The sequence below is a fragment of the Onychostruthus taczanowskii genome, unplaced genomic scaffold (assembly GCF_017590055.1).
Source record: "Onychostruthus taczanowskii isolate IOZ18803 unplaced genomic scaffold, ASM1759005v1 scaffold71, whole genome shotgun sequence".
NCBI lineage: Eukaryota > Metazoa > Chordata > Aves > Passeriformes > Passeridae > Onychostruthus > Onychostruthus taczanowskii.
This window is the reverse complement of record NW_024504898.1, coordinates 1,992,677-2,004,579: the sequence shown is the minus strand read 5'-3', so window position 1 is coordinate 2,004,579 and position 11,903 is coordinate 1,992,677.

The window sequence follows — 11,903 nt, the reverse complement described above, 5'->3', positions numbered from 1 at the left end:
AATAGACCATAGCACTGGTCCAGCTTTTCCTTAAATACCTCAAGGGACAGTGACTCCACCTCCTCCTTGGGCATTCCATTCCAATATCCCTCACCCCATCTGTGAAGAGATTCTTCCCTCTGTCCAACCTAAACCTTCCCTGGCACAGCTTGAGCCTGTTTCCCCTTGTCCTGTTGCTGGTTGCCTGGGAGAAGAGGCTGACCCCCCCCCCCTCCGCTACAACCTTCTTTCAGGTGGTTCCAGAGAGTGATAAAGTTCCCCCTGAGCGTCCTTTTTTCCCAGGCTTAATAACCCCAGCTCCCTCAGTCGCTCCTCACAGGACTTGTGCTCCAGACCCTTCACCATCTCCATTGCCCTTATCTGGATGCACTCGATCACCTCTATGTCCCTCCTGAATGGAGTGGCACAGAACTGGATACAGTACTTGAGAGGTGGCCTTACCAGTGCTGGGTACAGGACACACATCGTGTTTAGCATCCCATCCTTTCTGCTCCCCTAATGCTGGCATGAAGTGTTTGCAACAGAGGTGTTACCACTTTTTCTTAGCTCAGAAGGAACCCTAACCTAAGAAGGGCACAGTGTTGGAGCAAGTCCATAGGAGGCCATGAAGTTGATCAGAGTGGGAACACCTTTGCTATGAAGAGGGCTGGGAAAGCTGGGGCTGTTGGAGAAGATTTCATGGAGACCTCACACCAACCTTTTAGCACCTGAAGGGTGAAAACAGGGAAGTCAGAGAGGGACTTTTCACAAGGGCGTGGAGTGATAGGATGGGACATAATGGGTACAAACTGAAAGAGGGAAATTTAGGTTAGGCATTCAGAAGAATCATTGAGGTCCCTTCCAGCCTGTACCATTCTATGATGCTGTGACTCTATTTTCATTATCACCTGCTGCATTTTTGTCAAACTTTAAATATTCCCTATGTGGCCTTTTAAGTGAAAAAGTAGAAAAAGTGGTAGAAAAAGAACATAAAAACTCAGATTACTTTCAAATAGTGTGATACTGCATGCTTTCTCAGTTGGCTTGGAAGAAAGTGACATGTAGCCTCTAGCATTAAAAATATGTCCAGTCATTAAAACAGCAGTTTGCATAGCATATTTGGATCTTTTGACGCCTGTCTCAGGGATCATGTGTCTCATTGGTGGAGCCAGGCTCTTCTTGGTGGTGCCAAGCAATAGACAAGAGGCAATAAGCAGAAGCTGATGCTCAGGAATTTTCACCCAAGTATGGGGAAGAAGTTTAATGTGCGGTTGACCATGCACTGGGACAGGCTGCCCAGAGCGATTGTGGTGTTTACCACATTGGAGATATTCAAGAACCACCTGGACACATGCTCTGGAATGGCCCTGGAGTAAGAAAATTGGACCAGATGATGCCTTCCAACCTTTCCCATTCTGTGATTCCATGGTTTGTGTTAAGGATTGCCAAATCTGACAGCCCAGCGGAGGTGAGGCTGCCACAGCCCCATGCCTCAGGTGCAGGGCTGAGCGTGAGTTCCATTGCCAGCAGGCAGGCATGCACACACTGTATGGCACGTGTACTTGGAGACACGGAAAACCACCCGAAGCAACACGGACAGGGACACCAAGAACTCACACAGGCACAAACACCACCAGGAGTCTCTTTGTTCCCCTCTGGCAGATCAGGATGAAAAACTTTTTTGTATACACACACATTCCCCCACCTACCTATCGTATATGTGGACCCCCAATAGAACAACTTGGACAGGGCTCCTGTTTCACCTGGAGGGGCTGGGCTCTGTTGGCCTCATGTGGCTGCTGGGGCTCCCCTCAGGCTTGGCCCTCCTGCTCCTGTCATGGTGCATGGGGATCAGCCATGTATCACCATAACCTGACAGGTTGTATATCATCCTGGGTACCAGGATTTAAGGTTTCAACTTCAATTTTTAATTTTTTTTTTTTTTTTTTTTTTTGAGTCATGATGGTGACTTGAGAGCAGAATTGAAAATTTGAAGACATTTTTTTCTCAAGTTATTACAAAATGCAAAGAATCTAAGGAAATTATGCTGAATTGAAAACAGAAATTAAAAACTTAGATTAAGTACAACTGTGAACATAGGCAGCTGTGCTCTGCATATCCATAATACTGAATATAGTCTTGGAATATCTGGAGAGTCAGCAAGGAAAATAGGGCTTGTGTGAAAAAGAAATAGTGTACGCTTGTCAGGACAAATTCACTGTTCCTTTTTCAGGGCTGTAAAGTGTGACACTGCTCCTTGCAAATGACAGGTCTGAAAGATATTGCAGAAATGAAAGCCATGGTATCTTTCTTATGATACCAGTATAATTTTTGATGGAATAAAAGGACAAGGATCTCATCAAGTGACAGAAGCTTGTATTTCCTGGCACACACCAGAAAAGAGTTATTCCTCTGGGAAAAAATATTACCACCCTGCAAGTATAAAATAAATGTAAATCCTAATATATGTACATATTAAATGTGACTGCATTACTAACCAAAGAAAGGGAAATTGCAATTGTATGGGTGTTCCTAGAATCTGGGACATATTTCTTATCTAGTCGTCTTTCTATACTATGCCTTGCTTTGTGCTGAATATAAGCAAGCATAGTAAACTAAAAGCAGACACTCCAGAGGACTAAGATGATAATGCAAAAGTTTATATATCAAAACAACAGGCCAAATTTTTTTTTCCTCATTTTATTCAGTCTTCCAATATAGTTTGGCTGTCATAGCAACAGAGCAGTGAAGCTGTGACTGCATCCCAATCTGTGTGTATGAATAAAGGAAAGACTTGAGATGAAAGAACACCTGGTCCTGGCAGCTTCTTTTGAGAGAGAGGAACAAAGACAGATCTGTCTCTAGACACCTGTAGAGCCTTTAGAGATGCACCCAACATAACTCCTTTTTCTTAGGTATGGCATCCCGTTAACTGAAGAGTAAAACAAGCCTGATTTGTTTCCCTTAACTGAATTCTGCTTTGCACAACAGATGTTTTGAAACTTAAACAAATAAATGGGAAATATGTGGAATTTCTATATATTTTCCATGAAAGTTAAGAAAGTGCCCAAAACGAGAGACCACCAAAAGAGTTTTTTACTTGAAGAAAGTGAGATGTGGCTCTTGGATGATTATTTTTAAGGAGTGGTAATTACTAAATCTGTTATTCTGTTAAACTGACATGGCAAATAATGACTTTCTTTATTTAAAAGACAAAACCACAAACCTGTTAAAATACATATTTTCATTTACCGTGTTTATATGTTATTTCTGCTGGTCCAAATGTCAAGCTAAAGAACCCCGTGAGAAAAGCTAAACCACACCACATAAGCTGCCACGGTGGGGAGAGGTTTGGCGGTGAGCTGTTAGCTGCTCCACGGTGGCCTCACAAGCCAGGCACAGCAAGTGTGAGGCTGCAGCGAGCTGACCGAGGGGGAGATCAATGACACCAGCAGTTATCAGAAAAGTTTGTGTCGTGGCTGACTGTGCTAGTCAAAGATTAGCTTGTCCAAGGTTGGTTATGAAACTATTGACTTTTTCAAATATCCAAGGTATTTTGAGCAGAAGCAAAACAGCAGTTAAAGCTCTGAACTGCAGAGACCTCGATATTTTGTTCTGGACTTCTCTGCTTTTCTGTCTATGCATTGACTTGGTGGCCATGACAGTAACACCTTCAAGCATGTAAAGAACACTGTGATCATTAAGTTCTTGTGCCTACTTTTGTGTGTATTGTGATGAGTGTATGTATTTCAACCCAGATGTATAATTTAGCTGAGCCACCTGTGCAAGCACAGGATCATCCGGTTTGGGGAACAATGCACTTCCATTGTGAGGAAATTAGTGAACCCTGCACAGCTTGACTTTTCTAGGGTAACCTCATCAATTCAAACAGCTCACACTTATGTTTTTCAAGGAACCTTTTTCTGCCACCAAAATCCTTACCATAGTATAATGTGTCTGCCTAACTTATGAATTAATTAATACATCTTGTTTCTGTTACTGTAGGGGGAAAGATCTTTAGTTGTTTGCTGATGGATTCTATTTCATCAGCTAATGATAAGTAACTGTTTAAAATCATGGTGTTATTTAATGTTCTCCATCCTGTGTTTTATTTTTGTCTTTTTATATACAGTTTGTGTTTAGCTAGCAGCCTTCTGAGCAGAGTTACCTGCTTCATACAGCACTCCATCTCCTTGATATTTTAAGACTGCTTTACATGTTCCACTAGATCTTTGGTTTATGAAGGGGTATTCTAGATTTTTCCAGACTCAGGGAGTGCTTTCAGAGCAGATGGCCTAGATTTCTTTCACAGTCTTTTTGCTTAGCTCTGTGATCTCATAGGCCATTTTTAAGAATCCCTATCAATTTGTCAGCTCAGGTACAAATGTTCCTTCCTCCTCTTCTGTCCAGATTGGAAGGCTTGTAATATCTCAATGTCTCTAGGTGACCATATCCCAGAATTTCCTTTCTATTTGAAGCAGAGTAGTATTACAATCATATAGAGACATTTTGTGGAGACCACAGGATGAAATAAGATTTAAATACACTGTAGGATAAAGGCTGTAGGAAATATAATGTCCCTGTAAATGTTTTTACACATACTTAATTTGAAGACCTTTGTCTTCACAGCATAGTTATCAAAAGACATCATACCTTGGGAAGAAACTGTACAACTGCTGAGGCAGTGCAGTATAACTAGTACCAGAAGAATACGAGCCCATTTGTCTGTCAGCTCCATGCCCATCTCCTGGGACAAGAAAAGCAGCTATATCAAACATGGATGTAGCAATGCCCAGTGGGAGGACATGGCCATGCATCACAAAGCAGCTTTTAACAATACAGAAATCATTATCCAAGCCCCAAAGAGTCATCCTTGGCCAGCACATTTAAATAGTGTAAAAAGTGTCATTCCAAGAATAATTGAAGAAAAAATGTTAGGAATTCAAACTAACTTTGCTTTGGCTCTTCCACAGAGGCTCTAGGCTTCTTCAATTGTAAATTGGAGAAGCCTAGAGCCTTGAAAAAATTTCAGTGTGAAGACAACGAAGTCCTAGTAAGAGGAGCACAGAATGGCAGATTTTGTGCCTGTGCTGTCCAAGACGATGAGCTGCCAGGTCCACAGCAGCAACACAAGATAAAAGAAAGAAAAGAATGCTTCCTTCCTGCTAGTTTCTACCTGATATCAAATAAGTGCTATATCATCCTCCAGTATAGAGTGCTGCAAGCACATCCCAATTTAGACGACATAGAAACAGCATTACAGTTACACACAGTGCCAGTGCTGACTTTCCCAGCTGTTGCCACAGCCAGTGTCCACTGCTGAGAGCAACTTCTGCTCTGCAGCTTTGTTTGTCTGTGCTTCTGAGCTTCCCTCAGAAGGGAAGACTGAGCAGAATCTAATAACCCTGTAGTCTCTGGGACAGGAGGATAAGTGTTTGCTGACAACATCCCTAGATATCTGTGTGTTTGTGTGTTTGACAGGCAGTGGATTGTATTGAAGCCATGAGCCTCTCTTGAAGTCATATGTCTGGTTTTTGCTGCATGTGCAGGTTCCACCTCTAATCTCAGCATTGCCCTAGTCTCACTTCAATTAGCACTTACATAGCTTCTAGACAAAAAGAAGCTGTGTATCAGACTATAAAAAACACCGGTTCTGTGTTATTTAAGTTTGAAAAGTACATTGAAAAGTACATTAAAAAGTACATTAAATATTTTGGGAGAAATGTGCATATACATATATATATTGTATATGCAGCATGCACATGTTATCTATGTGTGTGTGTGCTTATTAGAAAAATATATGTACACAAATATGATGTAAGATACAAATATAGAGTTGCCTAAGACTGGAAAGTAAGTCTTCCATCTTTTTCTACAGTGTAATGATAGCTGCAAAGACAACGGCATGAAATTAGGGAAACTTAAAACAAAGTGCAGAGAAGAGAATATTAATAGGCTCACCGTAATCCCAGCTTTTCCAGAAAATATTTACACATACTTTAAATATTTATATTTATTATGTGAATCTCCACCGGAGGGCAGTGCATCCCGTCTTTTTCCTATTCGATCAGGAGCCCTAACTTTCAAGTACATCTAAAATGCTGTAACTTCTAAGAACTAAAGACCACACACCCCAAACGCTCACAATCCTAGTTTTAATTTTAAGGATTACATAACAGAACAGCTTCAGGCCATTCCCTCGGGTCCTGTCGCTGGTAACCGTAGAGAAGAGGTCAGTGCCTGCCCCTCCTCTTGATCTCATGAGGAAGGCGAGAGGACCTCTGAACTGCCATGAGGTCTCCCCTCAGCATCCTCTTCTCCAGGCTGAGCAATGGATGCACATGTGTGTGTGTGGATGTGTACCTTTAGGGACAGTCAGTGCTGATGTGAATGGCAATATGTCTAGCAATATCTTTAAAGAGATGCATTGAGATTAGAGGGGAAAAGAGACACCATAAGCACACTAAGTGCCAAGATATGATTGCTACAGATCTTAGGGCTTCTTCAGCAAATTTTCATGTTTCTAAGAACAGGAATAATTCTACCTTATGAAATGAATACCTTTATTGAATATGGCAATAAACACTGTCAGACTTCTGTCCTCTATCATCTCAATTTTATCAGAAGAATCAAATGAAGAAAAACTAAAGGTTGTATTTTAACTTATTTTTGTACTTGTTTAGGAGTTTAAAAAAGCTCAAACATATGGACACTTTATGTGAAAGTGTACAGAGAAATTTGCATTTCTCATCAAAATGCAAAATGGGGTGGCATACCAATGTGTTCAGCATATACTATGGAATGCAAGATGAAATAGGGAAAGGAAAAAATGGCAGCATGTTGACAATAATAAGGAACTGGGGAAACCAAGTCAGAGGTGTTGTGGTGTTGAAACTTTTTGAGGGAGAAAAAGCCATTGCACTTCATAGAGAATTTCTAATTGAGAAGATGGACAGACTCTTTTTAGAGGTAAATGATGGGAAGAGACTTTAATTTATACATTAGCTTATATATTTTCCTTCATTTTCTGAAGCCATGTGAGTTTGGGGAGATAAGAAAGACCTACACCCTATTGGAGTGTTTGCTGGGATCCTCAGGAATATTATTGTAACCTGCTGTTACAAGCATGAAGATGGTAAAATTCAAAAACAGCTGTCAAGAAGAAGATGGTAACAGCTGTGGGATACCAATATTTCTTTTCCAGTGTTTGTCTGCAGAGAGATCTACTGACATCTGGATGTCTGAATGCAATAAAAAACCAAAGCAGGTATTGTTTAGGAAATGAAGGAGGCAGTCACCAGTCATCACGAGTGCTGCCAAGCAATAAGATGCTTAGGGCAAGACTTGATCAGGTAAGTTACACCTTTTGTGCTTGGCAAGCCCACATTTCCAGAAGTTTGAGTCACTCGGTGAGTTTTCTGTATCTTGATACTGTTTATTTGTCTGTTAATCACATACCTTTCCTTACAGCAGAGATCTGGAGATTTACTGCTGCTCCCAGCTTTTATACTGAAAAGGCACCATGTTTCTAAAATGAAAGTGGCTGTTTATGAAAAAAACTATTTACAGACATTCTCTAGCTGCAGATAGCCTATTGCAGAAACTAACTTCCTGTGTCTCTCTGCAGACACTTAAAGTATTTGCCCAGCTGCCACAGAAGTTACTTCTTTAACCCTTCTTCCATCTCTAGCTTGAATCTGTTTATACTTCATATAAGTCTGTTATCCTTTCTCCTTTGATAAAGCTGCTCAGGTACACAGCAGAGGAGAAAAACCTTTTGATTTCCTCAGATTTAAGCCATTCAACAAAACATTTCTCCATTTTCCTGGTACTTCACCATACCCAACAACATAAGTTAAGATTGTGGACATACTAGGAAAAGCTCCAAAGGACAATAAGCCTGGGAAGCTCTCAGTAAGACAATGGCACTTTTCTTTCTGCAGACTGGGGCATGCCAGAGCCAGGTCATGTAGGTGGTGGTGCAGAAACTGGGGAAAGAGAACCATCAGTGTCCCTGTGCTGAAAATTTCTGCAGAAGAAAAAGTCTGACTGCAAGACATCATCCTGAGATAAGATAGTCAAGAAGGGAGTTGAGGTATTTATTTATGCTAAAAGCTAGAAAGATAATCTGTCTGGCAGCTCTGAACTTCGTGTTTTATAATTAAAGATGCTTGAGAGTCTGCTAATTTGATAACATATTCTAGCTGTTTAGACTTCAAGCTGGTTTTAGACTTAAAAATACTAGAAGACCTGCAACTAAGTCATGAAAGACCAGGAGTTCTGTGGCTGTCCAGACTTCAGTTATGCAGGGTTGTGGGTTTTTTGTCAAATAAAAAAGAAAGCTTTAAAAAAGATATTTCAAATAAGCGTTATGCTGTACTCTATTATGCACTACATAATTACACTTTATATTTTCAAGAAGAAAACAATTACCTGCAAAAACTTAATCCAGAATGAAAGTAATCCAAATATATCAAAATTAATAGTATGACTTAAATTTTGCTCTCAGTAACTCCTTTTGAGGCTATGAACTGTGGCATAAATGAGGAAAGTACAGTTATTCCTATAAAAGATTCCAGGTTTGGTTTTTTTTTTTTTTTTCCCCAGGATGGATTTAATTACTAAGAACAATAACCAAGTCTTAAATCCTAATCATTCTTGTAAGAGTTATTTTATATTAGAATTTTCATTTGGGGCACTTAAAAAAACTGTGACTTTAGATACATCTAAAAATTTTACCACTAAAACTGATTACTTTAATGGACTTTGCCAGGTCATAGCATCCTAAATTAGCTTTTTCAATGACTTGTCAGGTCATTGAAAAATATTCTGTTACCTTTATTTTTTTCTTTTCTTTTTGCAGAAAAGGTACACTTGAGTGTATTTGCTAATGTATTGGTGACAATTCATGCCAGAGAACTGTGCTCTTCCCTAATACAGCTGTGACCTTTAAAGAGTAGACTGGGCTGCTGAGAAGTTAAAAAAAAAAACAGCAACCGTGAATTGCCCTGCCCCAAATGCACAAGCTGGTGTGCTGCTGGTCAGCTCCAAGAGCAGCAGCCTTTGAGAGAGATAGGTGATGGAAAAAATGAGACCAGAGGTGAGACAGTATGTCAGAAATGGAATTAATAATTATGTGTTTTGAAGCAAAATGGATGAACTGTTACAAGCACCTGGAGAGATTTGTTGAAGGGCAAGACACAAGTTCGTCTTGACCTGATCATGAGGGATCGCTTGGTTACGGGGATTGGACATGGTGACCTCCAGAGGTCTCTTCCAGCCTCAGCCATCCTGTGACTCTGTGACCTGTCAAAAGGGGCTAAATGACAGATGATCAAGCTTGTGCCCCTGGCTCCCCTGAATATGGAATAGCCTCTTCCAAGATGGTAGCAGGCTGAATTTCCTGCTGAATCCCCCTGGCAGTGCCCCAGCAGGCCGGGTAGAAAAGGCCAAGCTCCAAGGTGATTCTGGCAGGGCTTAACTGGAAGTGTGAGATGGACCAGAGGGGAGCCAAGGAGCTGTCTTGTTTATGGTGTCCTGCCTCAAACACTGGCATTTCAAGAGAAGGGAGAACAGGGCAATCATATACTATGACTTCCTCTTAGTACTCCTCCAGGCTTTGGCAGTTTTATTCCTTGAGGTCTTCCTGGGCCTGTGGTGGTTTGTCTGTTTAATAACCTACAATGGACTTCTTTTCCATGTTATTTTCCAGTTTCTCTGGACCAGTGTACTGCGTGCATACACAACATTCTTGGCAAAGTGTTTTCTAATTATACTGTGTGCTGTAAGAAGATATGTGAACTTGATCTGGTTTTAAGATCATTAGCTTAATATGTTGTTCACCAGTTATTGGGCAAAGGCATTGTAAGTCATCCAAATCAGCCTTTGCAACTTCATTGAGGATTTTGAAGGCCTTTTTCCTGCCTGTCTTATATTGTCTCTTTTCTGAGATGAGCAATCAAGCTATTTAACTTCTAAGATTTTAAATTAATTTGTTAGAGCATACTATATGCTCTTTCTTACCTTGTTTTTTTCTAGTCCTTGTTGATCCTTTCTTGCCAGATGCCAGAAGTGCAGAGAGTAAACTAAGAATGGGTGAACCGTGGATTTCTATGATGCTGAGCTGATGAATGGACGTACGGATTATGATTCACTGTAGTCACTGACACACATCATTTTATACACAAAGCTGTTACTGGGTTTCCCTGTGTGCATTACTTCACACTTACCAACACTGAATTTCACACATAAACATTTGTGCTATCCCTCCCGTCTTTTGGTAAGCACATACCCTATCACCTTAGAGAAATAACACCCCAGTGGGTATCAATGTAGACCTCATGTTATTTTAAACAATTTGCACTGGAAAAAATGACAAAAAGTGATGAGTTGACTTCAGGATAATCTCTGGCCCTCTCACGTATCAGCTTATATGTAGCCAAAGAGACAATGAACCCAAAATGGAACATAGTCAGTCTAGGGAACATTTGTGAAAGCACAGCATCACAACCTGGTTGAGGAAGGTGATTGTTCTGCTTTTCTCTGTGCTGGTGTGGCCTTACCTTGCATCCTGGGTGCCACAATATAAGAAAGACATGAAGTTCTTAGAGAACACCCAAAGATAGTAAACTGTGTAGAGGGGAAGCTTCATGGGGAGCAGCTGAGGGCGCTTGGTCTGTTCTGCCTGGAGAAGAGGACTGGGGGGAAGCCTCACAGCAGTTAGAACTTCCTTGTGAGGGGAGGCAGAGGGGCAGGCACTCACCTCTTCTCTCTGATGACCAGGAATAGGACCCAAGGGATTGGCCTGAAGTTGTGTCAGGTGAGGTTTAGGTTGGATATCAGGAAAATATTCTTTACCCTGAGGGTGTTTGGGCACTGGAACAGGCTCCCCAGGGATATGGTCGCAGCACAAGCCTGACAAAGTTCAAGAAGTGTTTGGACAATACTCCTGGGCACATAGTGAGATTCTTGGAGATGGTCCTGTGCAGGACCACGAGCTTGACTTGATGATCCTTGTGGGTCCTTCCCAAGTTGATATATTCTATAATTCTGTGATTCCATGACTACTGATCCTGACTGTCCGTTCCCAGTTTCCTCCAATGCCCTGCTCCAGGCTAGAGGTGGGACAGGCTCTGACTGCTAGGCTCCTTCAGAAATGCATAGAAATTAAAAAATATATATGTATCAGTGCATCTATTGCATAAGGAGAAGGATTCAAGTTAGCCAACGTCTCATTAAAGCATTGATACATTTAAAATTTGTGTGAAGGGTCTATGACAATGCCAACTTCTAATATATATATATCTATCCTGTAAAAAAAATCTGAAAAAACTGAAAAAAGTCCACAATAACAATGAGAAATAGATTAATTTTATTTCATAACTTGGTTCCCTGCCCTCTTCTATGCTTGGAAGTTTTTCACACATGGCAGGTAAAAACCCAGGAATGAATGTTAAATCATGTGCTTTTTATTTTTTTTTAATTAATATCATTATATTACAAAAAAAAACTTCAAGCACATTCATAGGTTAAATTTCTATACAGTCATTACAAAACGAGACCAAACACAAACCCCCCTCCCAACCCTGAAAACAAACAGAAGCCTTTACATTCTTTTCAGTAAAATTACATTAATCACATAATAATGCTTACAAGTAAGCAAGTTGCTCAGGGCCTGTATTCCCCAAATTGAACATAATATGGACATGGACTTCTCAATAACGTTCACAAATTGCAATGTGTATTTATATGTCTATATTTATATGTATATATGTATATGGATGCCAACTTACACTCACTGTATCAAGGAGGGTAGAAGCCTTATTCTTATTCCTTCTGCTCCAGAAGGATGTAGTTCCAGGATCAAAGAACAGTATAATGGGCCTCTTTTAATAATAATTTATTCTCTTCCTCTCTAATAAAGA